Below are 26,420 nucleotides of genomic sequence, written 5' to 3' on the forward strand. Positions count from 1 at the left end.
AAAAATCACATTGAAAGTGACTTCCAAGTAGTTCCTCAAGTTTAGTAGCCTCCTGTGTGCCCACAGTGGCAGTGTGCATTCCAATGTGATGTGTAACTAGGGATTTTTCATGCTTAACACAAACATTCCAGTGTATCTTAAATGTCCCCATTATCGGTGTTAATGCTATGATTGTGTTTTAGACATGGCCACCATGTCAAATGCACTGTCTGTGAGGTGCCCAGTGTCTCCACCAACACATCAAGTATCCATCAGGTTCTTGTCTCTGTGTAATGCGACACAGTGCTATGGTCTAGGCAAAAAGGTCTGGATCACAATGTAAACAAGGTTACAGTACAAAATGCTCTGCAAACACAGAGAATAAATAAGGACAGGGGAAGGGAAGTCCTACCTGACCACAAACTCATGTATTCAAGAAAAGACCTGCTCAAATGAGTAGCCTTGTTGGCTGTGGGTTGACTTTACCATGTAACTTCTTTCTTTCAGACTGCCACAGATTTTGTTCTCCTCTGGACCAGGTTCATGATTAATTCTTTGTACCTCTCGATCTTCATGAATAGAAGAGAGTATTTTCGGCTCATCAATATTTATTTTCCTTTTTTAAAAAGCAAATGTATATTGTTTTAAAGTAATGCACACATGAGGTTGCAAATTAGAAAAAAGTAGAAAATACAAAAAAAGTGAAAATTATTTGTAGCCCACTATGCAGAGTTCATCTCTACTAATGTTTGAAAGGACTGCTCTCCACTCTTCCTTCTATAAACACATATGGTATATAATAGTATGTTGTGGACATTTTCCTGAGTTGTTAACAAAGGGAGAGTAGGTACAGTCGCTTTGGAAAAATGACCCTGGAGTTGCTTATTAAACCTACCTTTTGGCTCAGCAATTCCACCCTATGTTTAATATCCAAGAGGAAATAAAGCACTTTTTGCAAAATTACTTGACAAGCATGTTAATTGTAACTTTATTCATAATAGTAAAAAACTGGAAATAGCTCATATATCCATCAATAGGTGAATGGATAAACTACAATAATAACAAGGAACAAACTATTGATATATGCAACAACGCAGATGAATCTCAAAAGCATTGTGCTGAATGAAAGAAAGATTTTTTTAAAAAAGCACATATTACTATAATTCCACTGATATGAAATTCTGAAACAAACAAGACCAATCTAAGGTGGAAATAAAACAGAACAAAGTCTTCTTCTGGGGGTGAGCTGGGTAAGGGCCAAACTGATTGGAAAGGGCATAAGGGAGCTCTCTGGATGATTACACTATTTTGTATCTTAAAGGTTTATATTACATAAATGTATGCATTTGCCAAAGTTAATCAAATGATACACTTAGCAACTGGGCATTTCACTGTATATAAATTTTACCTAAAAAAAGAGAAAATACATACTGAATTTTAAGCTTCTGTTGAAACCAAACATGGTCATATTTGCAAAGTATAATACTTTTAGGTAGCATTGCTCTGTAAATGACAACAATTCTTCAAAACAAAGGGTTAATTACTTAATATATAAAAAGCCCATTGAACTCACTAATAATAAGTCATTGAAACTTCAAGAGAGAAATGGAAAAAATAAGTGAATTTAAAGTTATAAGGAAATATATATGCAACCAATAACTATGAAATAACATTCAAACTTATTATTAAAGAAATAATTCAATAATCTCTCCTTATTGTGGACCTACTAAGTTTATATGTATACATTTGATACAGATTATTAATAAATTTATCAAACATATTCAACTTCTCATTGGTTTTCTTAAAATTAAAATTAAACTTGGATTTCTTCTAACAAAATAATGGAGTTTGAAGAGAATAGTAATGCTGGGCAAAGTGTGATTGAATAAGCATTCTCAAATATTTCCAGTAGGATATAATTTGTTACCACAATTTTTGAAGTGTCTTTAATATAGATAAAGAGTTTAAAAGGAGAATACACTCGGAATTAGCAATTCTACTCTGGGATTTTCTCTAGGAAATAGTCAAAAGTGTACAAAATGCAACTCTAAAACATGTTCACTTCAACATTATTTATGATTACTGAAAACTACAATCTGAATGTTTACCATAAATGGCTGGTAAATTTTTTATTGGAATGTACTGATTTATTGGGGTGATGGGGCCCTCTCCATTTTCTTTACTGGGACCCCTTGCTGTCATCTGATTACTGACCAGAACGCCAAAGGGTACAGAGAGAGGAGGACTTGCCTTCTTGTTTTGTCTGGAGAATGAGGAACAACCAGGGTCAGATTTACACACTGCTTTCAATGGTTTTGTGCATTTCTGAAGGATAGGAATGTCTCCCGAGGACGAAGGACAATGGTTAGGCAAGCACATTGCCATGTATCTCTTTCATTAACCCTCTTTCCCCTCTTTCCATCACCCTCTCCCTTGTCTCCTCCTCTCCCATCTTTCTAAGCATGGGGTCTCTCTCCCTACCAGGGTCTCTGGGCACTGAATGAACCCTAGAACCTGGGAGAAGATGCCTGGGCTGTATTCACATGAGATTCTCATATGGGTTATTAAAAGTGCTGTTAGGAGCCCCTAAATAAGGGGTGGCCATTCCTGAGAGAGAAAACAGAACTGGCTGAAGCAGCATGGAGAGGAGGCATCCATCCCGGGGGTGGTGGCAGCCCAAAGCACATGGCGGGGCGTGGGAGGCAGGTCTCGGGGTACATTGTTGAAGACTTGGACTCATGACTTTTTGGAAAATTAGTAAATGCTGACTGTAAAGTGACATAAGTAATCAAAGTAATGCTTACTGCCAAATCTAAAAAAACAGCACTGAATGCCTGAAGTGAAATGTTAAGATTCTGGTTCTACTCTTCCAGGCTCCAAATCCACTTACAGAGGGACCCATGATGGACAGGCTCTGTGTTTGGTTTTTTTGTGTGGATGATTCCAAATATTTTTCATGCTTATTTAACACATATGTGTGCATGTATGTGTACACATGTATATGAATTCATATATTTTTAACACGAATAGAATTAATGTTTATATACAACTTGTTTCACTTTCCATATCAAATTTTATTTTAGACATAATTTCTTATCAGTCCACATATTTTATTACTTCGAATGACTGTACAGGTATTCCATAGGTGGACTACAATTTGACTAAAATGATGATTAAGGTTCTTCTCCACTTATTACTCTGAGAAGGTCTACTGACTTTTGTATTTTATTTTATTTTATTTTATTTTAATTGTTGTTCAAGTACAGTTTTCTGCCTTTTACTCCCATCCCAGCTCCCCTCCCTACCCTCCCCACCTCCCTCCTGTTTCCACCCTCCCCCACCTTGTTTTTGTCCATGTGTCCTTTATACTAGTTCCTGCAAACTCTTCCCCTTTTCCCCTGAAATTCCCTCTCCTCTCCCCTCTGGTCACTGACAGTGTCCACTGACTTTCTTAGGTAATACATAAAGATGGTAGTGGGATAATATTGAGAACCATTTGAAAGGCACTTTTTGTATTAAACAAGTCTGCTAGTTGTAGGGGAAACTGTCCTTCCGGGTATCTGGGAGTTTCTCTTCTCCATGGAAGAACCATGCTTTTTGGCCTGACTGGTAGTTCTCAGAACCTGTCTGTTACGTGAGCTGTGGCAGAGGAGTTGGCATTTGCAGCTAGATCTTGAAGCATCAGCAGAGGTTCATCAGGCAAGAAAGCTCATTTCTGCTCAGAGCAGAATGCTGCTAGACTGGATTCAGAAGGGAGAGGCTGTTTTCTCATTTTAATCGGTCAATCAACAAACAATTTTTTTAAATACCTGCAGTATACTTGGTTTGAAGCAGCAGGGAAAACACAATTCCTGTCTTTGAATAACTTATACTTTGGTTAGGCTAACAAATTTAAGGAAGCAGTAAGATCTACTAAGCAGTATGTAAGTGTGTTTGAAATATGCCTTGCACAAAGATGCTGTAGGGACCGTGAAGAAAAGTGAGATGACTGTGGGCTGTGATCACCAGGGAGGTCTCTCTGTAGGAGGGTGAGATGTGAATGGACCTCAAAGAATATGTGTAGAACTCCAATAAACAGAGTGTTCCAGAGGGACATTCTAGCCCAAACCAGTGCACAGACATAATTGATAGGAACGTTTGATCAAGGCATTTGGTTGAACAACAGGAAAGTTATAAATTTTCTGCCTGTATTCTCAGGCACCAAAGTATCTTACAATTCTCTTCTGCTCATGAGTCACAGATTCCTCCTGGCATATAAGTAAAACAAGAATTTCTTATATCACGAAAATACGTTGCAGGGTTTTGGTATCGTTGATGGTCATGCCGCTCCTACTCTCAGGTGTGTCATCGCTCTCATTACAGAGGCTGGTAGAGAATTTTGACTTATTGCTGTTTCCAAAACTAGAGCTAGACATTATGTTTGACTTTCAGCTGTTTTGAGCATAATCAGAAGATAGCCCCAGATTTATTTAAAAAGAACCATTTAAATGAATATGATGTCATGAACTCTATTCTATTAAAAAACCATGGCATTTGTACCTGGCAGACACGTATTTGAGCCTAACTTTACTTCCAGTATTTTCTGTGTTGCATGCTCAGATGATACCTCACTCTTCCACAGGGTTTGCGTAGTTACGTGTTCTAGAGATTTCTTTTTTTAACCAGGATTGTGGGAAACCAAGGAGGTTTTAACATCTAAGTACGTGAGGGATGTGGGGGAATGAAGGCTGTCCTGGGAGTTAGAAGACCTAATTTCCATCCTGGATGTGCCATTTAATTCACTTTATGATCCTGGGCAAGTTACTTCACTCAGAGAGACTGGTTTTGCAAAAGTGAGAAATCTTGTGTAATTAGAAGCCTGCATCTTGCTCTAAAGTTCTCTCATATAAACAAGGTGCAACCACCTCAGGTGTTCTTATCCTGGGGAATTATGAATGAACATGAGGTCAGTCCTAAACTTCTTCAATTTTATGTGAAATTGGGTGCATGAGAATAATATATTTTGGGGGAGAGACTCCACAGTTTCATTAGATTGCCAAAGAAGTTCATGACCACCCTGAAGTCAATCACCTCTGGATGATAGGAACTCTGAAGTCTTTTTAAGTTTGAAGATGTTATCACTCTTAGATTTTCTTTGTATTTTTTTGTCATAAGACTTAGAGTATAAATATTTTACATGGAGGATTGGCACATATTCCTTTAAGTCACACTTCTTCAATTTGATGTGAGGCCAATTTTGTATTATGGGGAAACATTTTTTACTAGGGGGCCCAAAGTCTTATTATAGTTTTTGTTCTGTTAAAGTTGGAGTTGTTCATATGCCAGCAATGTTTTTTTTTTTATTGCATTATTTACACTGTCTACCTTAAATGACCTAAAGGAGAAAACTGTTTTCTCAACCTAAGAGTGTTTCCTCAGGGTTCTCTAAGGTCTATCCCTGTACAAAGAGGTTAGGTATTCTAAGGGAGATTTTTGTTCATTATATTGCTTTATTTTCCTGAAAAATGTCTTTCCTGAGTTATGCACTCTTATTTACTCAGTGTTTACTTTTTCAGTTGGCCACTGTAAGGCTGTGCATTGGAACAAAGTTTGGGTGTCTTTCCCAGCAGCAAAGGGAAGATATTGCTCAGTGTTACCACATTTCTCATGTAAATATAGCCAATAGGATCCTTTTAAAATTTAATATGAAAAACACTTTTGAAAGATGAATTTGTATTCTTCCTATTAAAAATGACATATGCCATGTCTTTCCCTTTTTGCTTTATCTGAAAATTTTTGTTTGCATGCATCTGTACTTTCCTACATTTACTCCAATGCCATGTTCTATGCGTTTGGAATTTGTTTTCACTGAAGAAGAATGTACAGAAGACCCGTAAGTGGTGTCATCATTAGGAATGACATTTTTTAACTTTCTTGCCTTCTAGTGTTTTTTTTTTTTGTGCATAAGCAGCACTCTCTCCATATTGTTGTGATCAAATGAAACAGTGCAATTATACAAACTTGCTTTTACTTTAATGATATATTAAGAGCATTTTCCATTTCTGTTAATATTCTTGAAGAGCATGATTTTTGATGGTGGTTTGCTAGTCTGTAATAAAGATGTATCATTATTTTAAGTAATGCTAATGTTGACATCTTTATACATGAATGTTTGAACTTTTAAAAATTTAGAATAAATATCCAGAAATGGAATTACTGAACTGGTTTTAAAGATTTTTATTAATACTGGAAATTTGCTTTTCATAAATCTTACAACAATTTACACTCCATACCAGTAACATCTGATTGTGGCTGTTTCCTCATACCATTGCCAACACTAAGCATATTTTCTTATATTACTTCATTTTCTTATATTATTTCATTTCTCATATTATTTCATATCATTTTATTTTCTTAGATTATTTCATAGAAATATGTGTCATTGTTTGAAATTATGTTTCTTCTATTTTATGATTTAATATTTTTAAAAATGTTATTAACCCTTTGGAATTTTCTGCATGTGGATTATCCATTCTTGTTCTCTTCCCATCTTTCTATTGAAGCATCTGGCTTTTTTTTCCTGATTGTTTTGCCAAAGTTCTTTATATGTTAAGAATAATATCCCTTTGCTATCTATCTTACATATGTTTCTTCCATTCGTCAGTTGTTTTTCCATTGCTGTGAGAGGCACACAGAGCAGAGAGGACAAATAAGAACACCAGAGCTACTCTCCGGATTCATAGCGCAACTCAGAATGTACTCAATATCTTTGTTCATCTCTTTCCTTACCTCTAAATTGGGATAATGGTGCCCTTTCCCTCATATACACAATACTTGGAACAATGCCTGGACTATGTTGTACACTCAATTAACACTAACCAGTTTTATTAGTTAGAATTTATTTCCAAATATCCAGTTTTATATTGTGCCAAATTAATAGTCATCTTATATCTTTGTGCAGGTAGGGAGTTGATGGGAGAATCAAAGGAAAATAAAGAACGTCCGTGTCAATGTCATTAGCACTTTGTGTCAGCTTTATAAAGAACAGATGATACTTCTCCAATTCCAGGTTTGATTTACAAATAAATTTGGGTGCATAGAACAAGGTAACTTGATATACTTGGAATGTGCCAGTCATCAAATGCGTATTATTACATCTATTTCATTGTTTTAAGCAAGAGATGGTGTTCCAGTGACCTTTCCCTATGAGGATCTCAGGATGCCCCACAGGTCTTCAGGTTAAGCATCATCTTTTCTGCCCAGGAAACGATCCTCTCTGATTTAAAAAGAAAGAAAATGGCAGGCATAGTGGGAGGCTTCTTCATGAAGGAGGAGCCAGTTAGCCATCTACCCTGGAAGGGCATAGAATAGCTTTACTTGAGATCGGAGATCCCATCAGCTGAAAATAAAACAAATCACGTCCCAAATCTGGTTTTGACAAGAGAAGTGAAAAGCCTCCAATCTGAGAATAATCACATCCACTGTATCTTCATTCCCCAAATGAGAACTCTCTTACATTTCAGTTAGTCAGTGTGCAATGTTCCTTTTATTTCTGTTCTCAAAGTCTTGACATCACTAAAAATAAATGACTCAATTACACTTGTGCATAAGCAGCTGGAAAACGACCCAAATCTTTCCAATCTCTAAACTGTGTAAACAGAGACACCAGAGGGGAAAAGAAAAGAGAGAGAAAAAAGGAAACGAAAGTGAAGGGAGCCAGAGAATTTTAAAAATTCAAAGTTTTACAAAAGAAGCTCCCAGGGAAGAGGGGAGGATGTAAATTCCATGTCCTTGTTCTGGGTGGCACATCGCAGTCCATAAACTTCTGGGTCCAGAATGCAAGCCAGGTGGGAAAGAGGATCAACAACTTTACAAACACCTTGGGCCCAGCCAAACACATTCCAAAGCTCATCATGGGAAAAGGTTGGCAGCTGCCTCTGGTCAGATGCCCCGGAATCTTGGGGGCCTCATCTAGAACTTGAAACCTAATGGGGAAAATGGAAACAGAATCCTGGCTGGCCAGCAAGCCCCAAAAGACAACCACAAACCCCCCTCAGTTTCCAAAGACTGGTCTTTTGTGGTGGCTCTTTGCACAGAAAGCACAGTTACAGTAATGAAATGTTCCAAGCGTCCTCCGTACCCACCCACAGCATTCTTTCTTTTATTTACTGTCTTGGGTGGGAGAATATACTTTGTCTCCTAGTGTCCTTTTGCAAGGAAAGCAAAGCAGGTTTGGCCAGTAGAAAACCTGATTGTCCTTAGTCCTTCTTTCATGTTACTCAGGAGATGAAGGAAAAGGTCAAGGTAGCCGTGCCGCTCAGCGGCATCACCCCGTGTCAGGCTGCATGCTATCTACACACTTCAAGAGGAAAACTTCCTTTGCTTACTGATGAAAGTAGGTCACCCGGCGGTGAAAAGGGAATGAGACTTAACCGAGGAAAGTGAGAAGCGAAAGCTGGGTTAAACCCAGGGCCTTCAGCCCTCGGTGCTTCTTCTGCAAAGCTGACCAAGGGGAAAGGCACGTATTTCTCCACGACCCTTCTCTCCTCCTGCTTTCCCAGACCTTGCTTGGCTCTTATTTTAATCAGTAAATGAAGCGTCTATGGGAGCCAAGGAGTCTATAAAGGGACCCTGAAAGGACAGTGGCAGAGCTCTCCTCTTTCTCTACACAAAGACAGGCCGGAGGGGAATGGTTGAAATTGCTTCCAGCAGGATTTAGGTTCGGCACGAGGAAAATCTCTCTGAGTGCAACGGGCCTCTGGAATGCATTACGAAGGGAGGTGAAAGAATCCACTTCTGAGATCTCTGAGGACGCCCTGGAATGCTAATCTTTCCTTAATGGCTAATATTTTGGTGTAATCAGAGGCAGAGGCAAGGGGGAGCTTTCAAGTCCCTTTCACTCCTGAGATTGGAGTATGAAATTTGGCAGTAGAATGAAATAGCAGTTGTCCTGTGACATCTGCAATATCCAAACCCTGCTCTGTTTAGGTCACTGGAAGCCCCTCAGGTGCCTGTTCTCTACTGGGGACTGGGTTTGGGTTGTGAGTACACAGATGTCATGGTGTGTGTGGATTGGGAGAAGGGGGATATTGGGGAGAAAAGGATCACATTGAAAACAACAGGAATAAAAAGACCGGAAAGTGAGTCTGAGCCAAAATTTTTAGGAAGTGCTGAAATTTGAGTGAAGGAAATGACAGTAATCTAACAAATATTCCAACGGGTAGGAACCATGCCAGAATGGAAAGCAGAGCCAAGCCTCCCAACCTGGGCAGAAGGAAGATGAAAAGGGTGAAGATTAGGAGCAGAATTTTATTTACAGGACCCCGGAGAGGAATAGTCTCACCACAGGTGTGTCAAAGGAGTTGAGAAGGAAGCGAGTGAATGAACGAAAATAATGCATAAAAAACATGTTATTATCTGGCTGGTGTGGCTCAGTGGATTGAGCACTAGCCTATGGTTAAAGGTTGCCAGTTCGATTCCCAGTCAGGACACATGCCTGGGTTGTAGGCGAGGTCCTCCGTTGGGGACATGCAAGAGGCAACCAATTGATTTTTCTCTCACACATCAAAGTTTTTCTCCTCCTTCTCCCTTCCTCCCCTCTCTCTAAAAAATAAGTAAACCTAAAAACATACATTATTAAACAAAGCAAGCATCCATAAATGTATATATGGCCTTACCAATGGCTTCAAGGATATCTTTATATATGATTATATTACTCTTAGGCCCTTTTACTTCCTTGGGGGTGGAATTGGTATAAACTTGTATTTGCTTTTGAAGATGCTTCACACAGGTAAATGAGAGCCACATTTGTGAGGGTCATGGACTGATACTCAGCAAAGATCCTGTGGATGGGCCCTACTGTCAAGGTCATCATCGGGACATAGACAATTGGGTGAGACGTTCAGGCCACTTTAAGGTCCACAGCATAGTATTAAGATAATCCTGATTAGTTCATCTGGATTGTGACAATATTTGCCTGTGCAGACAGTGGTACCTTTTTCCCTTCCTTTCTCCAGAGCAACTTTGTCATATAAGTATGTTCATTTCTACTGATTAGTTTGGTAGAAACAACCTGTATGTTGAGGAGCCAGGGTATGGGCTACTCACTATGTTGCTTTCCAGTTTGTGAGTCTTCGAGCTAGCACGCACAGAGAAGCGGTTAGCCTTCCTTTCCTTCCTACTTCATAGTGACGTCCATTCAATATTCTTTTGTCCTATCAACTAACTGTGGAATAAGGAGTCAAAGATGAATAAGACTGGGCTCCTGCTGCCAAGGCAATCTATTCAGGAAGAGCCATTAGCCTGCCTCAGGCTTGTGTGTCAGGAACCCATACAGAGAGGAGGACGGGATGGAGCCGCTATTGATGAGCATCAGGACTCCTAGCGTCGCATTTTGATTGACTGAGACACTGGTGTAAGGACAGTATGTAGTCAATGAAGGTTAGTGGAAGTCATAACTTTTGGAGAAGATTGGTTAACACCCTATGTCATCTGTTTTCCTTCATCACGGGACAGAATTTTAACTGGAATACTTGAAACATCATCATCCTCTAAGATGAAGAACAAGGACAATAAACCTACTTAGAAACCACAGCAGCCAAGGTGCTGTAATTCCCTAGGCAAATATTTAACACTTGGGTTTCCTTCCTTGATGCCTCTCATCAGATGGCTTTAAGGAAAGAGGTTCTAAGACTTTTCTGCTCCTTGGGGATGGGTGGTGGAGTGACATGACTGTTGAATGGCAGGGATGTTGTTAATGACCCAGGGCTGGGAGCTGTTGAACTAGTGGTAATTGTCTGAATCTTATTGACATTTCTAGGAAGGAATTTTGGCCTTTATGATTTTGGCTGCAAAGAGTTGCTAAAATTACCCCCCCTTCCCCCTTCTCATTTCCAGCTCCTCTGGGGAAGAGGAAAACCCCAGACACCAGCTTTCTGGTAACATCAGAAGCTTCCCATAACCATGTACTATAAATTATGATAAGCACGACCCTTCTCCTTCTCTTCCTCTTTGTTTCGCTCCCTGAGCAATATTGTGAGTCTACACAATCTCTTAAGGGACTTGGCTGGCAATCAGTTGAAGATACTATTCCTTTGGCAGCAGTTCCAAGTGGCTAGGCTAATGTATTCCTTTTTGCTTAGTTTCTACAAAGTTGCATTTTGGTTCTATGCAGCTAAGGGACTGGAAGAAACCGAAGCATGAAGAAAGTTAAGGCACAAACTGGCAAAGCCACTCAACCAACCAGTCTTATCTCACCCAATTTAAGTCCAATGTCTGTATACGAGTAGCTGAGTGACTGTCTCCTCTGGGTGTGGTCTCCTGATGGGCAGTGAGGTCTGGGCACTCAGGTTGACCAAGAGCAGCCGAGGCTGTGATGAATCTCGGCAGAGGTCAAATCCTCTGGGATGACTTCATTTTCAGTGTAGCATGACTTCCTTTAACTACGCCTTTGGTCTTGTGGAATCTGGCTGTGTTTAGGATGGGAGGACGGACCTATTTTGCAACAACACTGCTGGAAACAAAGACCATTGACCACGCTTGCCCAAGTGAACTGTAGAAAAAAGACTATTTACTAAGGTCATTTTCCTGCCTATCTCGGAGTTTTTGAGAAATGAACTTTCTTAATTACAACGCTAGCTACCCATGTGATTAAGGGCAAGTTGTAAGTTTCTCTGCCTGCCAATCCCTCATTTGTAAAAGGATGGGTGGGGGGAGGCAAATGATCTCTGAGTTTCCTTATTGCTCACTTGGAATGAGCCTATGAAACCAAGTCTTACTTTTTCTAAAGTATATTATTAGTAGATGAAAGTATTTTTTCCTACCATCTGAAAAACAAATACACACATACAGTCTTATCAAACCTTAACTGAGGTTTCCAGTCATTATCTTAAATTTTGTTTTGTAGAAACTGAAACAAATTCAGAACCAAATGTATTATCAGCATGAAATCAGTCAAGCCTTAGTCTGAGATGCAATGAGATGGGGCAGCCTGGAAAAGTCCCTTTCTGAGGCTGGGCCACATCCACAGATGCTGCAAGGGAAATTTAGTCCAGCAAAAACCAAGGCTCACAGAGCATGCTTATCTAGCTCTCATGGCCTCCTGAAAGCTTCCCTGTCTGGCCCATGTACTGAATTGTTCATTAAGAGGACATCTTTCTCCCATGTCCACAGTTTAACTCTCAACTTAACTGCCAGTGGTTCCTTAATATTGCCTTGCCTTGCTGTGAATCGACCCTGCTACTAACTTTGGTGCTTATTGTTTTGTTTCTGAACTTGATGGTGGGTATTATGGTCCCAGCTAAACTTCCTTCCATAAGACTTCATTCACCCAGATACACTACTTTAGGCCTCCTTGGTTGAACCTGGCCTCAACCTCTATACCACGGGCATGGTGCTTAGCAATTTTAGCTGATTTTCTTGAGTGGCTCTTGAACATGGTAACAGATAACAGATGAAATCAGAGCAAACAGAGTCAAGGATCTAAGAAGATTTAACAGGGTTTCTGGTGGTGAGCAGGGAATACAAAGCAAGTGATAATCCCAAATCTAGGTGTATAGTAGGACTCAAGAGTGGATAGTAAGATTCTAGCTACTAGATTAGCCTTTAGAGTTTGGGTTCTAGCTCCTGATGGTGATGATGGTGAGAGTTCTTAGAGGAACAAGGTTCTAATGAGTCCAGGAATCCTGAAGGTCTATAATAGTAAAACTGATTAGAAAACCTTAACACAGCAGCATCTTTATTTACAGGACAATTGTGAGGTATTCTGAATGCAGTCTGCAACGTCTGAAGAAATGCACACGTGACCCTTATTCTGTGGCTTGATAGAGATGGGGGCTCTGCTGTTGCCATCTTTCTCTGAAGGTGGCCAGCCTAACTTACCTGGTCCAAATGAATCATGTTTAACCGGGTCTTGGGAATTTCAATGTTTTCAGATTTTCTGGGTCAGGTCAACTCCATGAAGTCAATATTTCCTCTTGTGAAACAGCCAGAAGCAGGGTTGTCATTGAGGGAAGTGAGTTCAGCAATAGTGAGTGAGGACAGCAAGGCGAAATGGAGAGAGAGAGGGAGTGATCCTAGTACACAAGTCCAGAATGAGTTAGAGGAGGGGGCTCTTCCTGAGGACTTCATAGGTACTTAGGGATGAATGCATGAATAAACCACTCTTCCAGTTCTACCTGGACTTAGGATAAAGAATTAAAGCTAAAGAGCATTATCCAAACTGACATGCCAGGTCATGGTTAAACCATTAAGGAGGTGACTCAACATTGGGTCCTATAATGAAAAGCTTTGTACTTCTAACGCCAGTTCAGGATGGTTCTGGGGGCAAGTTGAGTTGTGGGGATGAAGAGGTGTGAGGAGGCAGAGTTGTGTGCTGGGTATGGCTTTTCAGGGCAGGGTTTTTCAGAGCCAACCCACTTCTGGCAAAAGGTACTACTCTCTAGGCAAGTGTCTATTTGCTATGTTAATCTAATACAACATTAACTTCTGAAACAGTTGCATTTATTTTGCCAATTTTCCAAGCTCAAACCAGGAATGGAATTAATAAAGTAACAGAGGCATTTTGGATGGTGAAGCTCTACTTTCAAAATGCCCACATCTGTTTAATTTTCCACTTTCTTCCTAAATTCCAATTCCTGGAAAGAGCCTTAGAAATCTAAACCTCTTGTTTACAGATGAGAAAACTTAGGCCTCGGAGAAGTAGAGGGTTTGCTCCAGGCCACATAGCTGGCCAGGGAAAAACGAGCATCAGAATTCAAGACTTCAGGCTTCTAGAAAGTACCTTTTAACCCTATCCCAATCTTTTAACTCGTTAGTGGACATCACTTAAAGGTTTTGAGATATCGCTCAGCACCAGAGAGCAATCACCCTTTACTGTTGTGGTGACCATGGCCTTGCCTCTGTGTGCACCTGCAACCCTGTAGGTTCACTGCAACCCGAGGGAGGGTTGCAATGGTGAGACAGGATCCTCAGTCCTTCTCCTTAAAAAGCCTTTAGCCTAGGGAAGGACTTGCAAAGCTGTGTTTTGGTGTGAGTTCCTCTTCATTGTTCCCATCCAAAGCCCCCATTTGGACCATACCCTGCCCAGCTCCCAGTCATGACACTCTCTTTCATGAAAGTACAATTCAGAAGGGTGAAACACATGCTTTCCCCACAGTTAGCCCTTAGTTCTTGGTGAAGCAGCTCTGCTAACTCAGAAAACAAAGTGAGAGGAGGTTGAAAAGCCTTTAATGTCTGCAAAGTATGGAAAATGTCCTAAACAGGAAAATGACTGGTTCAAGGCCTCAAAGACTGGTCAAGTCAGGAAAGGAATCAGAGTCCACAGCTCTTATTTTATTACTCCTTTACAAGAATTGAGTCTTCTTAAAATTCAAAAGCATTCTAAACATTCTAAGACGCTCCTTTAAACTTTTTGTTTTGGCACAGTGGGCAAATCTCCTGGCAGGACCACATCTCTTGTTTCTTGCTACCAGCCTAGGACTTGGGAAATTGCCCTGGACAAGGTAGGCACTCAATGCACTTGCTAAATGAATGAATGAACGAACAAACGGACACTGATATAAGTTATTAACTGACACTCATCACCCACAGACATGTATGAAGCACAGTTTGGAAACTGACTTTGCTCATTATGGTCCTAGAAGAGCTATGTGTAGGATTTTTGAAAATCTGTTAAATTCCACAGGAAGTGGAAATGAAGATATTTCTGTGTACCTCTCTCCACAGGTGAAACTCAAAATGAGTTTTTGATGTAGAGTGTCAGGCTGGCCTCAAAAATATTACAAGACTACCTTTCAACTGACTTTTACCTTCTGAAGAGAAAGTAAGAGATGGGAGAGATACTGTTCCCTTTTAAACACAGATCAGTTGGGGAGGAACAGAAGGACATGGAGAAAAGGGAATGGAGAAATATGGAAAAAAGAAAAACCATGTTTTCCTTTTGCTTAACTATGTTAAGTATGTTACTATTTACAAAACACTTTCAGATCCACTATCTCATTTTATACTTCATACAATTCTGTTGATGCCATTATTGCTCCCCCTTCACAGACGAACATACTGAGGCACAGGAGTATAAGCCTGCACTCAGAGCTAATTCTCCAGATGTTGGAGCTAGTGTTTTTGCATGCATGTCACTCCTCTGTAAACATCACACAGGTAGCAATGTCACAGCCACCTGCACCCATGCAGGCTTTCATCCATGGATCATGAAGTGAGAGATTTTGGGGTGAATCTGTCTTAAAAATGATGGGTGTTGTACTTTGGTACACATTCCCTATTTTAGTTGACAGCATCACCTTGTGGAGGAAAATACATGTGGTGTGTGTTTTTATTTGTAAATATATGTATACCCTGTGGATTAGGGATAACGAGCCAAGCTATTATGCTGTCAATCAGAATTATTTAAGGTCTGAGACTTCTTTTGCCTGAGTTTGTGTTTTAGTCATCAACTATTAAAGAGTGATCAAATAATAACATTTCACTGATGAGAAAACAGAAGGAAATCTGATTTGTTTCTGGTCATCTTGGTAAAATTTACCCCAATTGTGTTTGCTTAATTAATATATTTTTAAAAGCAGGCAGGGATTAGAATTTGGAGTACTCGTGGCTCTGCAGTGAGAACTAAAGGGGCAAAGTGAAATCACACCACAAGAGCAGAATCTCATTGTTCAAAACGAAAGGATGTTAGGGCTTCAAGTCCAGAGGCTTTGAAGTTCTACCATCGCAACTTTGGGTGATTTTTAAACTCTCTTAGCCTCAGTTTCTTTATCTCTAACATACGTGAAACAATGTTAAGTTTATTACATGGTTGTCAAATGTCTAGTAACCGGGGTCCATATTTTTAATTTTTAAGAGAAGGAGACTCCGTGTTTAATGACAAGAAAAGAAAACCCTAGACAGCCAGGCATCTAAGTGTAGACACAGTTCCCACCACTCAAGCCAAAATTTAGACACATTTTAGCAGCAACCTCAGCCGATTAAAATTTTTTTGCTGTTGTAGACACACAGGTTCATAAAAATATTTTTGTTACCCACAGTGGAAAATAACAAATACCTTAATTTTTTTCCAGAAAATTTTCTCCAATAAGAACATAAAACTAACCCCACAACTTCTGGACAACAAGGGAAAGGCAATTGATCCCAATTTAATAGATTATCAATCATCGTAAGAGATTATAATGAATTATTCAATTTAGTCTTTTGAAACTTGTTAATCAGAATAATTATTTGATGGAGAAATCAGCAATTTGCATTCCATGACACATGAGGCCTTGATGAAATGTTTCCTTCTGAAATTTTATTGAAAAACGTTATTTTTTTTCTTATAAGAGAGCCTTTTGGGGCAACCCGTGGACAGTCAGAATGAATTATAAATTATATTTCACGTCCATGGAGTCTGAAAGAAGCCAGCCTGCTGGACGATGCTACCATGCCAGCCTCCCTCCCCCTCCCCACCTTCCCCCTAGACGAACCCTCACAATCGAAGGTCTTCGAGGAAAATTTTCAGTTCAAATTTCCCGGCGCTCTGTCAGTTGATGTCAAAGCCACAGCCACCTTCCCCCGCAGGCTGTGGTGGCTTTGTTTTTTCTTCCCCTGCATTTGCTACTTGTCAGCCTGCGAGTCCCGTGTCGGCACACTGACAGTAGGCGGGATGCTGATGACAGATGGTGGGGGCGCTGGGGCCGGGGCTGCGGGCGCGGGGCCAGAGGATCTGCCTCGCCTCCGGCATGTGCAGCCCAGGGCTCCTCCTTGAAGCCTTGCCCCTCCGGTTGGGTCTCTGGGCGTGTTTGCGTGTGCCTGCGCCCACGTGGCATGTTTTGTTGTTGTTGTTGTGGTGGTGGTGGTTGTTTTTGTTGCTGTTTGGGCCAATGACAACAGAGGCCTCGCTGGCTGGCTGCTGCTTTCCCCGCTTGGCAGTTTCCAGACTCCCAGACAGGAAATTCTCCCAGCTGTGAATTGGCCCATTTTTCTGGAGAGAGAAAAAGGAAAAGAGTTTGGGGGGATCTTTTGCTTTTCTCACAGGAGCAGGACGCCTCGAATACAAACAGGGATAAGCAGGGGAGATGAAGGGGTGTCAGGGGAGACAGGGAGTGTTCCCTCGGAGCACAGACAGCACCGTCACTGCAGCCAGATGTGGGGTGGCCCCGAGGCCCTCATGGGGTTTCGGCCGTGTGAGCCCTGTTCACTTCCACTCGTTCCTTCAACATACATACATTTGAGAGCTCGCACTGCGATTGCCAGTTCGCTGCGACGTGAGGATACACCGGGAAACAAGATAGGCAAGGATGTCTGCCTCATGGAATTGGCAATCCGGTAGGCAAAATGCGAGCAAGCAAACACAAACCCCAATCACACACTCTGGTTTAGTGTTTTCTGTGCAATTTAATAGGCCGCAAAGCGAGACACTGAGGGTGATGATGGTAGCAATAATAATTATTTACAGCTTTAAGGAGTACTTTTGTGCCAAGCACTGCTCTCATTTAAATCTCATAATAATGCTATGAAGTAAATACTATGAAAATTCTCATAATAATGCTATGAAGGCATTTGGGGGTGGTCCAGGAAGGCCTCTCTAAGGAGATGAATTATGGGATGAGATATGAAGAATATAAAGGGGGGGAGAACAGCAAGTGCAAAGGTCCTGAGGTAAGGAAGATTGTAAGTATGTTCATGTTGCTGAGAAAGACCTATAGGATTGGGTATAGAAATAAGTTGGTGACAGGGATGGGAACCGGGGCTCTGGAATGGGTTGGGATAAACCCAGAGAATAGGCAGGACCCTTGTTGAGGACTATGTTTTGGGGAGGGATGGGAGACTCAGAAGCCATTGTTGGATTTAGAGTTGGGAAGAGATGTGATTGGAATGACATTTTTGAAAGATTTCTCCTTCTGTACCGGGGAGGAAGAAATGGATAGAATCAGACAAGTGAGGAAGTGGGGCTATAGGAGGTTATTACTGGAGAGAAATGAGGATGGTATGAGTTAGCACGGGAGCTGCGAACATGGAGAAGTAGAAGGATTGGGTGGGTACCCATGATGGAGACAAAGGTAAGGGGAGGTGCGGGTCAACCGAGTCAATGAGGTGACAAAGCAAAATCACTGGCACCCTGGTTTCTGACTCTGGCCACTGGACGGTGGGGAAAGGTGCCACTTACTGAGATGGAAAGGATTGGTGATGAACTGGGGGTTCTTCCCTTAGGACCCGAAATGAGAGGGAACCCCTTCGTACACTAGAGAGGTGCCCAGAGAGGAAACCTGGGGCTGAGGAATGAGAGGAGGTACCTCCCACTGAGTGGAAAGAAGAACCGCCAGATAGCAGCAGGACAACTTCTTCACATTTGTGACCCTCTAGCTTCTGTCCTTTGTTTTATTTGATCCTCAGGGTAGAACTGCGATATAACTATGATCGTCTCAATTTTATAGGTGGAGAAAATGAGAGGTACATTTCACAGTCACATAGCTAGTGATGCTAGTTATTGCTAACATGAATTGAAAGTTTACTTTGTCCCAAGCACACTGTTCCGTGCACTTGACATATACTGAGTCTTCATCATCCTATATGGTAGAGTTATTAGTCTTCATTCTGAGAGGAGAAATTGAGGCATGGGAAGTTTAAATAAATACCTTGTTCAAGGTTATACAGATATGAGTACGTTATTGATCGCTGTAAGTGATAGAACTGGACTTCAGGTCTGGTCCCCTGTTTGTGTGCTTAACCAGCGTGCTATATGGAGTGTGATTGAATTAGGATTCTGAATCTCTCACCCTTTTACTGTTTACCTCCTTATTATTCTGAAATGCTTCCTCAGTGCTACTTCTGATGATTTATGTATCTGGGGGCATTTTCAATTTCACTTTAGGTAGCCAGAAGCCCATTCCTCAAGTATTTTCCTCCAAAGACTATACAGCATTATGATGCGACCTCTGAAAAGAGACCATACCTTGAAGTGACAAAACTTTCAATCAAAATTTGAAAAGATGTTGTAAGAAATAAGTGCAGTGTATCTGTTTGGTACTTTGAATAACTCTTGTTACAAATTATGAGCAATTAATAGGCAATCATGATTGCCTATTTTTTCTCAGAGATTTAAAAAAGTGGTTAAATGTCCATTGTACTAATAAACATTTTTTGAGTATGTCAGAAAAAAAATTTAAAAACAAAAGACAGAACCTATGAAATAACTTGGTCTATGTTTATCTATTTATCGGAAAACATCTTTCCCTTTTAAAAGTTCTTATTTTCCTGAAAGCCCTGAGCCAAGTAGGAAGGCGGACATCTAAACATTATATTAGTTTCATTTTTCTATCTCTTAGAAGATGCCTCTGCACATAACAAAGATGAAAGAATTAGGCCACCGACAATCCCCACATTTACCCTGGCGAGATCCTGTAGGTTATCATTGTGGCAGCACCTTGAAGGACCTTCGCATTACATTTCTTCATGGAGGGCAAGGTAGGAGAGAGACTGGTTCAGCTCCATTTGTTCACACGTACCTGATTGGGCTTCCTGACTGCGGGCGCAAGAGTGACGATGGGCACGCTTTCTGGTACTGAACAGCCTTCCAGGGAGCTGTCCATTTCCCACATTAAGTAACCTCAGGTGATTTTAAAATTAAAAAAAAAATTAACCCTGTGCTATTGGTTGTTTGGATAACTGCTCTGCCTTGGTATCTCATACCCAGATGATGGTGAACAGCTGCTTCACATGGCTGGCTCTGAAGAAAAAGTGAGATGATTTTTGTCTGTCGTGGCCACCATCCAATTAGGCAGCAAGGATGAGAGAGGCAACATGAGTACTCCATATTTCGCAAAAGGCAGACTGCCCAACATCAGTTTCTGTTCTACCCAAAATGTGCTCCTCAGTTAGGTTTGGGAAATGTTGTATTTTATTCCTGCCACATATTGGCACATTAAAGCTCTGTTAAGTCCTATAGTCAAGACACTTGCTTAATTTTTCTGAACATAGTATTTTCCAAACTACTGCCATCAATATTAACGACTTGCTGTGTAACTGACACCCTGGCCAGATCATCCTGGAGCCCACGGGAGGTGTGTTAACACCAAACCCCTCTCCAAATAAAGCTTTAAGAGAAAAAATGAGCCTTGGGCAAGATGTTTTCAGTCAGATGACTTAGGGCTCAAGTACTGGCTTAGACCAAGAGATTCTGTAATTTGGGGCAAGCATAGTTACATTCCTTGGGTTCCTTCATCTGTAGACTGAGAAAATGCATCTTTCCTGTGATTCCTTCTCTCATCAGTGAATCTATGACTTGTGATTTCATGACTTCTTTGGAGAATTTATTTATTTAACAAATATTTACTGAACATCCTCTGCCTTTTTGTTCTATTCAGGCCCCCAGAATACTTGGACCATGCCCACCCACACTGGGAAGGGCAAATTGTTTTGCTGAATTTTGTAATTTAAATGTTAATTTAATCCAGCCACACCTTCACAGACCACCCAGAAATGAGGGCAACCTGGTATCTAGTCAAACTGACAGATAAAATGAACTATCACGCCAGCACAGCTGGAGATGAACTCATGAGAAGTCCCCAATCAGTCTTCCGTACCTGCCCCATTCTGGGCAGTTACTGGTCCCCTTTTGGGGATGGCATAGTAAGACAGATTCACCAGCAAGGATGGTCTGTGCCAGGCCAGGACAGATATTTTTCAGAATCTCCAAGCAGAGAGGAACGTCACTCAAAGGCTTAGACAGGTAACAGAAAATGTGCCAAAGTGAAGACAATTTTTTTTTTTTTTTGCCAAGGCTTCTCCTACAAGAGTTTTAAAAACATTGTTCTGACTTCTACCCATTGCACTATGTTTTAAAGCATTCCTGGGGGTTTCAATTTTTGTTCTGTCATTTGAGAAATTAATTTAAAAAAATCAACACAAAAAAATTTTCCTTTGATGATGAGATTGCTGAGTGGAAAGGGGGAAGGAGAAGATGCTGGGCCACTTGTGCCTTGTGTTTATTATTGGTCTCCTGGTGAAGATGTTCGGTCCCCTTCCCTCCTCCTTCCCTTCCGCAGCTCTCCCCACCCTGCAAAGGAGCTCTGCACATTTAGAGAAGCCACCCTTTTGGAAAGCCCTGAGTTACCCACACAGTTAATCCAAGGTCTGGAGAGCTAGATGGAGGGCTCACAGACCATCTTGCTTTTGTCTCTGGGACACTGACTCCTTGTTTACATTTCCAGTAAATTCATCAACACTTCCTAACTCTGCCTTGGCTCGAGCTTCTGGCTCACAGATATAGGGCTACTTGTAATACTTGGAGTTGGAGTGGGTGCAAGAATCAAAAACAGAAACATAAACAAACCTACTTTATCTGAGTGATTACTCAAAGGGTGAGCAGGAGGATCGAGACAGATGAATATAAATGGTTATTATGTGGGAAAGATGAGCAACTTTTCGGCCTTTTGTTTCCCAGGGTTTCTGGAACTCAGCGCGGTTTACATTCAGGCACAATTCTTCATGCGTAGGTGCTTTCCTGTGCATTGTGGAATGTGTAGCAGTATCCTGTCCCCTACCCTGTCCTCTACCAGCCAGTAGCAACTGTTTCCAGACATTGTCAAATGTTACCAAGGGGCAGAGGCAAAGCTGTCCCTGGTTGAGAAGCACTGCTTTAAAAGCAAGAATTCTCAAAAATTTTGTGGCCATGGACCCTTTTGGGCATCTGGAGAAGAAATTAATGTTTTTCAATGCAAAAAAATAAAATACATAGAATAACAAAGGAAATTATTTATATTGGAGTCTTCAAATTTTTTTAAAACAAGTTTGTGCCGTGGTAGTTGATGTGCTTTCATAGATTGTCACCTCACATTTTTCATGCTGAGTCAACTCATTTATCTCTTCACATTACAGTCTTTGGCTGAAGGAACTGTGCAGATATGTTTTTATCCAATTTTCTTATGGTTTGTGTGAGAAATTCCGATTCATGTGCTTACTCATAAATCACACTCACGCACACACAAGCTCCTTATCGTGTGGGTCTGTTGGCTGCTGTGGGGTGGAGAAGTCCAGTCCAAGGGAGTCTTCTAGAAGGTCCCTCAGAGCCTTAACCAGGTTTCTATTGATAGCAGCAAGGCTCCTGCAGGATTCATTGCCATGTGACCTTACCTCCCTGCTGAAGTGAAGCGTCTGATAAATGGTTTGGGCCTCTGAGCACATGGTAATGGAAACTGTAGCACAGGAATTGTGTAATGGAAAGAGTGGAGGGCAAGAGTGCCTGAGCCAAAGAGGGAAATCAAAGCAGGCTTTCGTTGGAGGATTTTCTTTGGAAACCTAGTTTTTGTTTTTTTTGCTTGTTTGTTTGTTTGTTTTCAGCAAAGGGAAGGCCAGATAGCAGTGGAGGGAAGTGAGCCTTTTTTCTCTTGTTTGGAAGACAATACACGGGTTTGATTATGGGCATGGACCTCTGCAGTTGTGGTAGTGTGTGAGGCATACCTCAAATGCAGACCGAAGGGCTCTAAAGCAGAAGTCAGTGGATTTGAGTACTTGCAGTGCGGTGATGGTCAAGGCGCTGTACTGTCCAGAGTTGAAGTGATTTCTTCTGCAGAATATGGTTGTTAAATAAGCTGTAGGGTTGCAGATCGGAGGCCTACAGACAGGGAGTGTAAATGAGTGAAGCATGAGACAAAAGGGAGTAGTGGGGACTGCGGTCAACTAGAGGGTGTAAGTTTCATTTGAAAGAGGTACCACTACTTACTTTTGTCCATTTCCATCACACTAGAATGTGAGTCCAAAGTTGCCAAATCTTTCAGACTTTTTTTAAAATTTGAAATTTGAGGTTTAAATGTTGACGTCTTTCAAACATTGGAAGACATTGTGCTGGGCCACATGCATAATTTTGTCTGAGTCTCATGAAAACCCCATGTGCTGCTATTATTCCTGTTTTTCAGAGGAGGAATCTTACGTTCAGGAATGTTATGCAACTTGTCTACAGCTACAGAGCAAGCAAATGGGAGAATCTGGATTCATTCTCTAGTCTCAGACTTCCCAGCACTTCTGCCAAACATCAGTACCGCCTTGTCCACAACACAAGACCTCAGTAACCTTACTTAGCATCTCTGGAGGTCATCTGAAGGAAACATCACCATTTCAACCATCGGTCTGTGGAAGCCTGTCCTTGGAATAAGGAAGGGTTATGAGGTGATCACTCTTTAAGAAGGAACATTGGAAATTCTATTCTTGTACCAAGTTGAATGTCAGGTTAATGTTTCTTCTAAAGCCTCAGGTATTTCCTCAGTCACTCTGAAGTATAAACAGGACTGGAGGAAGGAGCCTTATATTTCAGTCATGACTCAACTGTGTGACTTTTAACTGGCTGCGTAACTTTAGACAAAAATTCCTTTGTCCTCCCCTGAACTTTAGGTTCCTCATCTGTAAAACAGGAACCATGATATATAAGTGGCAGAGCTGAAAGCCAGCAGTGCCCCACCCATTGCATGAAAAACCACCAGTTTATCCTTTAGAGATCACAAATGCCTAGCAGGCAGAATGTGCTACTTCTCAGGGATGCATGGGGAGGAATAAAGAAAGGAGATACAGAGTATCTTGGATATAAGCACAAAGTATCCTGGATACTTCATACTTATAAATGGTTTCTTTTTTTTTTTAATTTGAGCCAAATCTTTTAAAAAATATTTTATTTATTTATTTTTGGAGAGAGGGGAAAGGGAGGAGAAAGAGTGGGAGAGAAACATCAATGTGTGGTTGCCTCTCATGTATCCCCTACTGGGGACCTGGCCTGCAACCTAGGCATGTGCCCTGACTGGGAATCAAACCGGCGAGCCTTTGCTTCACAGGCCTGTGCTCAATCCACTGAGCCACACCAGCCAGGGCTAAATGGTTTCTATTAGTGACTCTGAGTAAATGTAGCTAACATAGAAGCTGACTTTGTGTCATTATCTGAATAACTTTCAGAAAGGATTAAAAATTGTGAGTATAAAAGGATATGCAGTAGAAAGTAGTCTCCCTCTCACCCTCACCCTCACCCCAAATTCTTCTTTCCGAAAGGCACCACACGAGAGATTCCTGTGTGCCTTCTCAGCATTTTCTGGTTGGACTAAAGCACATAGGAATGTGGTGTATATCTCCATTTATAGCTGTATCTCTGTACTCCCCATATTTCACAAATGGGAGCACACTATGCACATCTTTTATCACTTGCTTTTACTAGTTAAAAATTTAGTTTCACAATGCCCATGTCAGTGCACAGAGCTCTACCTTATTCTTTACAGTAGCTGTATAGTATTCCATCACTGGATCTCTTTATGCACCTGTCTTAGTCAGTTGCAGCCACTTTAACAAATTGTCATAGACCGGGTGGCTTAAACAACATACATTTCTTACAGTTCTAGAGGCTGGAACGTTCAAGGTTAAGGTTCCAGCGGAGATGGGTTCTTGGTGAAGGGCCTCTTCCAGGTTTAAAGAGGGCTGTTTTCTCCTTGTATCCTCACAGGACAGAAAGCAGAGGAGAGAGGAAGCAAGCTCTCTTGTGTCTCCTCTCATAAGGGCATTACTCCCATTCATCAGTGACCCACCACCCCCACCCTCCAGTACCATCAGATTGGAGGTTAAGATTTCAAACGTACCTTTGGGGAGACATAACATTTACTAATAATTTCTAAATGACGAACATTTAGTATATGCCAATTCTTTTGTTATTTCAAAATGTTTCAATATATATCTGTGTATGTATCTCTGAGAACAAGTTCATCATAAAATAAACTTCTACTATTGCATCATTGCAGATTTTGAATGAACACCATGTCCCAGGCACTGTGGCAAGCTCTCTAATTTTATTCACGTGACAGATTGAAGAAATAGGTATTGTTAGATATGATTTACAAGTGAGAAAAAGGGCCTAAAAGAGATTATGTCATGTTCATTGCTATACAGGTAGCAAATGGTGCAGACCGGATTTGAGTTCAGGTCTTTGTGGTTGTAAGACCTGTGTTCACATTCCTTCTATTCCCCTAACATCCACACATTGTTCTGAGCAATCATTTCTGCTGTCTCCCTGACAGGAAGTGCTGCTGCTGATGTGATCCCGGGAGACCAGAGAAGTAGTAACACTAACAACATGCATCTGCATAACATAGTTTACATTTCAAAACACTGGCATTGTCCTGAAGATGCTGGGAAGTGGTTGCTGTTGACCTTTTCTCTCCATAAGGGCTGGGGAAGAGAAGTATGGATGAGCACAGTCAACTGCTGATGCACGCTCATGGGATTAGTGGAAAAACTGGATTCACACTCACAAGTCATAATGCTAACTCCTTCTGAATACCAAGTCTATTCAGCAAGGATTAAGGGATTCTGTGATCTCCTGGGTTAATATCAAAGGACCTCCAGACTGCCGCGGAATCAGTCCGATCTTCCCACCACTTTTCTGTCTCCCCCACTAGACTGTAAGTTTTGAGAAGGCAGGTTCACATGTCCATCTTATTCATTTCTGTATCCCCAGAACCCGACACATAGATTCTTAATAAATATTCAATACATAAATGAATATGCTTCACAAACCTTCTCCTTAATTCAGATGGAGGTTACTACTCCTCATTTCCCCGCCGTGTGTTCTTGCCATCACATCTTCTTCCACGCTGTTTACTCTGTCTGGACTGTGTGTTTCCTCCTTTCATTCCCATGAGGTATAAGAGCTAATTTCCACATGGTCTAAGAACTAGGGGTTCTTTTTCGAGGTGTGGCTCAAACACCACCTCCCCCAGGCAAGCAGCTGCCCAAGGCCTCCAGGCTGCAAAGGTTAGTTTTTTAATAGCCAGAGTCCACCTCTGGCACACCCCTCTTCTGTTGTACTTCCCTCGGTCTCTGTTTCATTACAGTGACTTGTGACTTGCATAGGCAAAAGGGAGTAGTGGGGACTGTGGCTACTTACAGGGTAGCCATTTCATCTAGAAGTGGCATTGCTCCTCAATTTAGTCCATTATTGCTGCACTACAATGTGTATCTAATGTTTCCAGACCATCCGGATTTTTTGAAATGAGACCTAAATCTGAGTTTTAAAATTTGATGACTCTTTCAAAGTTGGAAAGACAACTTTGGAGGCCGAGGACAGGCCGAGTTTGACCTCCAGATGGCCAGCATTAACCGTTCAATGAACACAACAGATATGCTTATTGTCTGTGAAATCGTATTTCAGTTTACATTGTAGAGTGCTATACAGGTTGTAGTCACTTTTGTGATTTTATATGAGTCCCGTGAAAACCCTGTGGGCACTGTTTACCGTATTTTACAGAGAAGGAAACTGAAATTCAGGATTGTTAGATGACGTACCTAAGGTCACGGCGGCCAGGGTGGTAGAACCGAGACACATCCTCTCGTCTTGACATTCCCAGCCCTTTCTGCCAACCATGCCTTTTTACCCCTCTCTTCTCCCACGTGTTAAGGGTAGACACCTGTCTGATTCATTGCTGTCATCTTCACACTGGTGTCTTGTA

At 41.2% G+C, this 26,420-nt stretch overlaps 1 long non-coding RNA gene across 2 annotated transcripts in view; it reads left to right on the forward strand.

Moving 5' to 3' along the window:
- Positions 1-26,420, forward strand: part of LOC128626055 (uncharacterized) — a 115,457-nt gene that overhangs the window by 74,438 nt on the left and 14,599 nt on the right. For both annotated transcript variants that reach the window (XR_008389930.1, XR_008389932.1), the window contains one exon: positions 14,383-14,459. This is a non-coding gene — a long non-coding RNA (uncharacterized LOC128626055). The remainder of the gene's footprint in view (positions 1-14,382; positions 14,460-26,420) is intronic.

Source organism: Artibeus jamaicensis, unplaced genomic scaffold (genome assembly GCF_021234435.1).
Source record: "Artibeus jamaicensis isolate MK-2021 breed Jamaican fruit bat unplaced genomic scaffold, CSHL_Jam_final scaffold_1964, whole genome shotgun sequence".
Taxonomy (NCBI): Eukaryota; Metazoa; Chordata; class Mammalia; order Chiroptera; family Phyllostomidae; genus Artibeus; species Artibeus jamaicensis.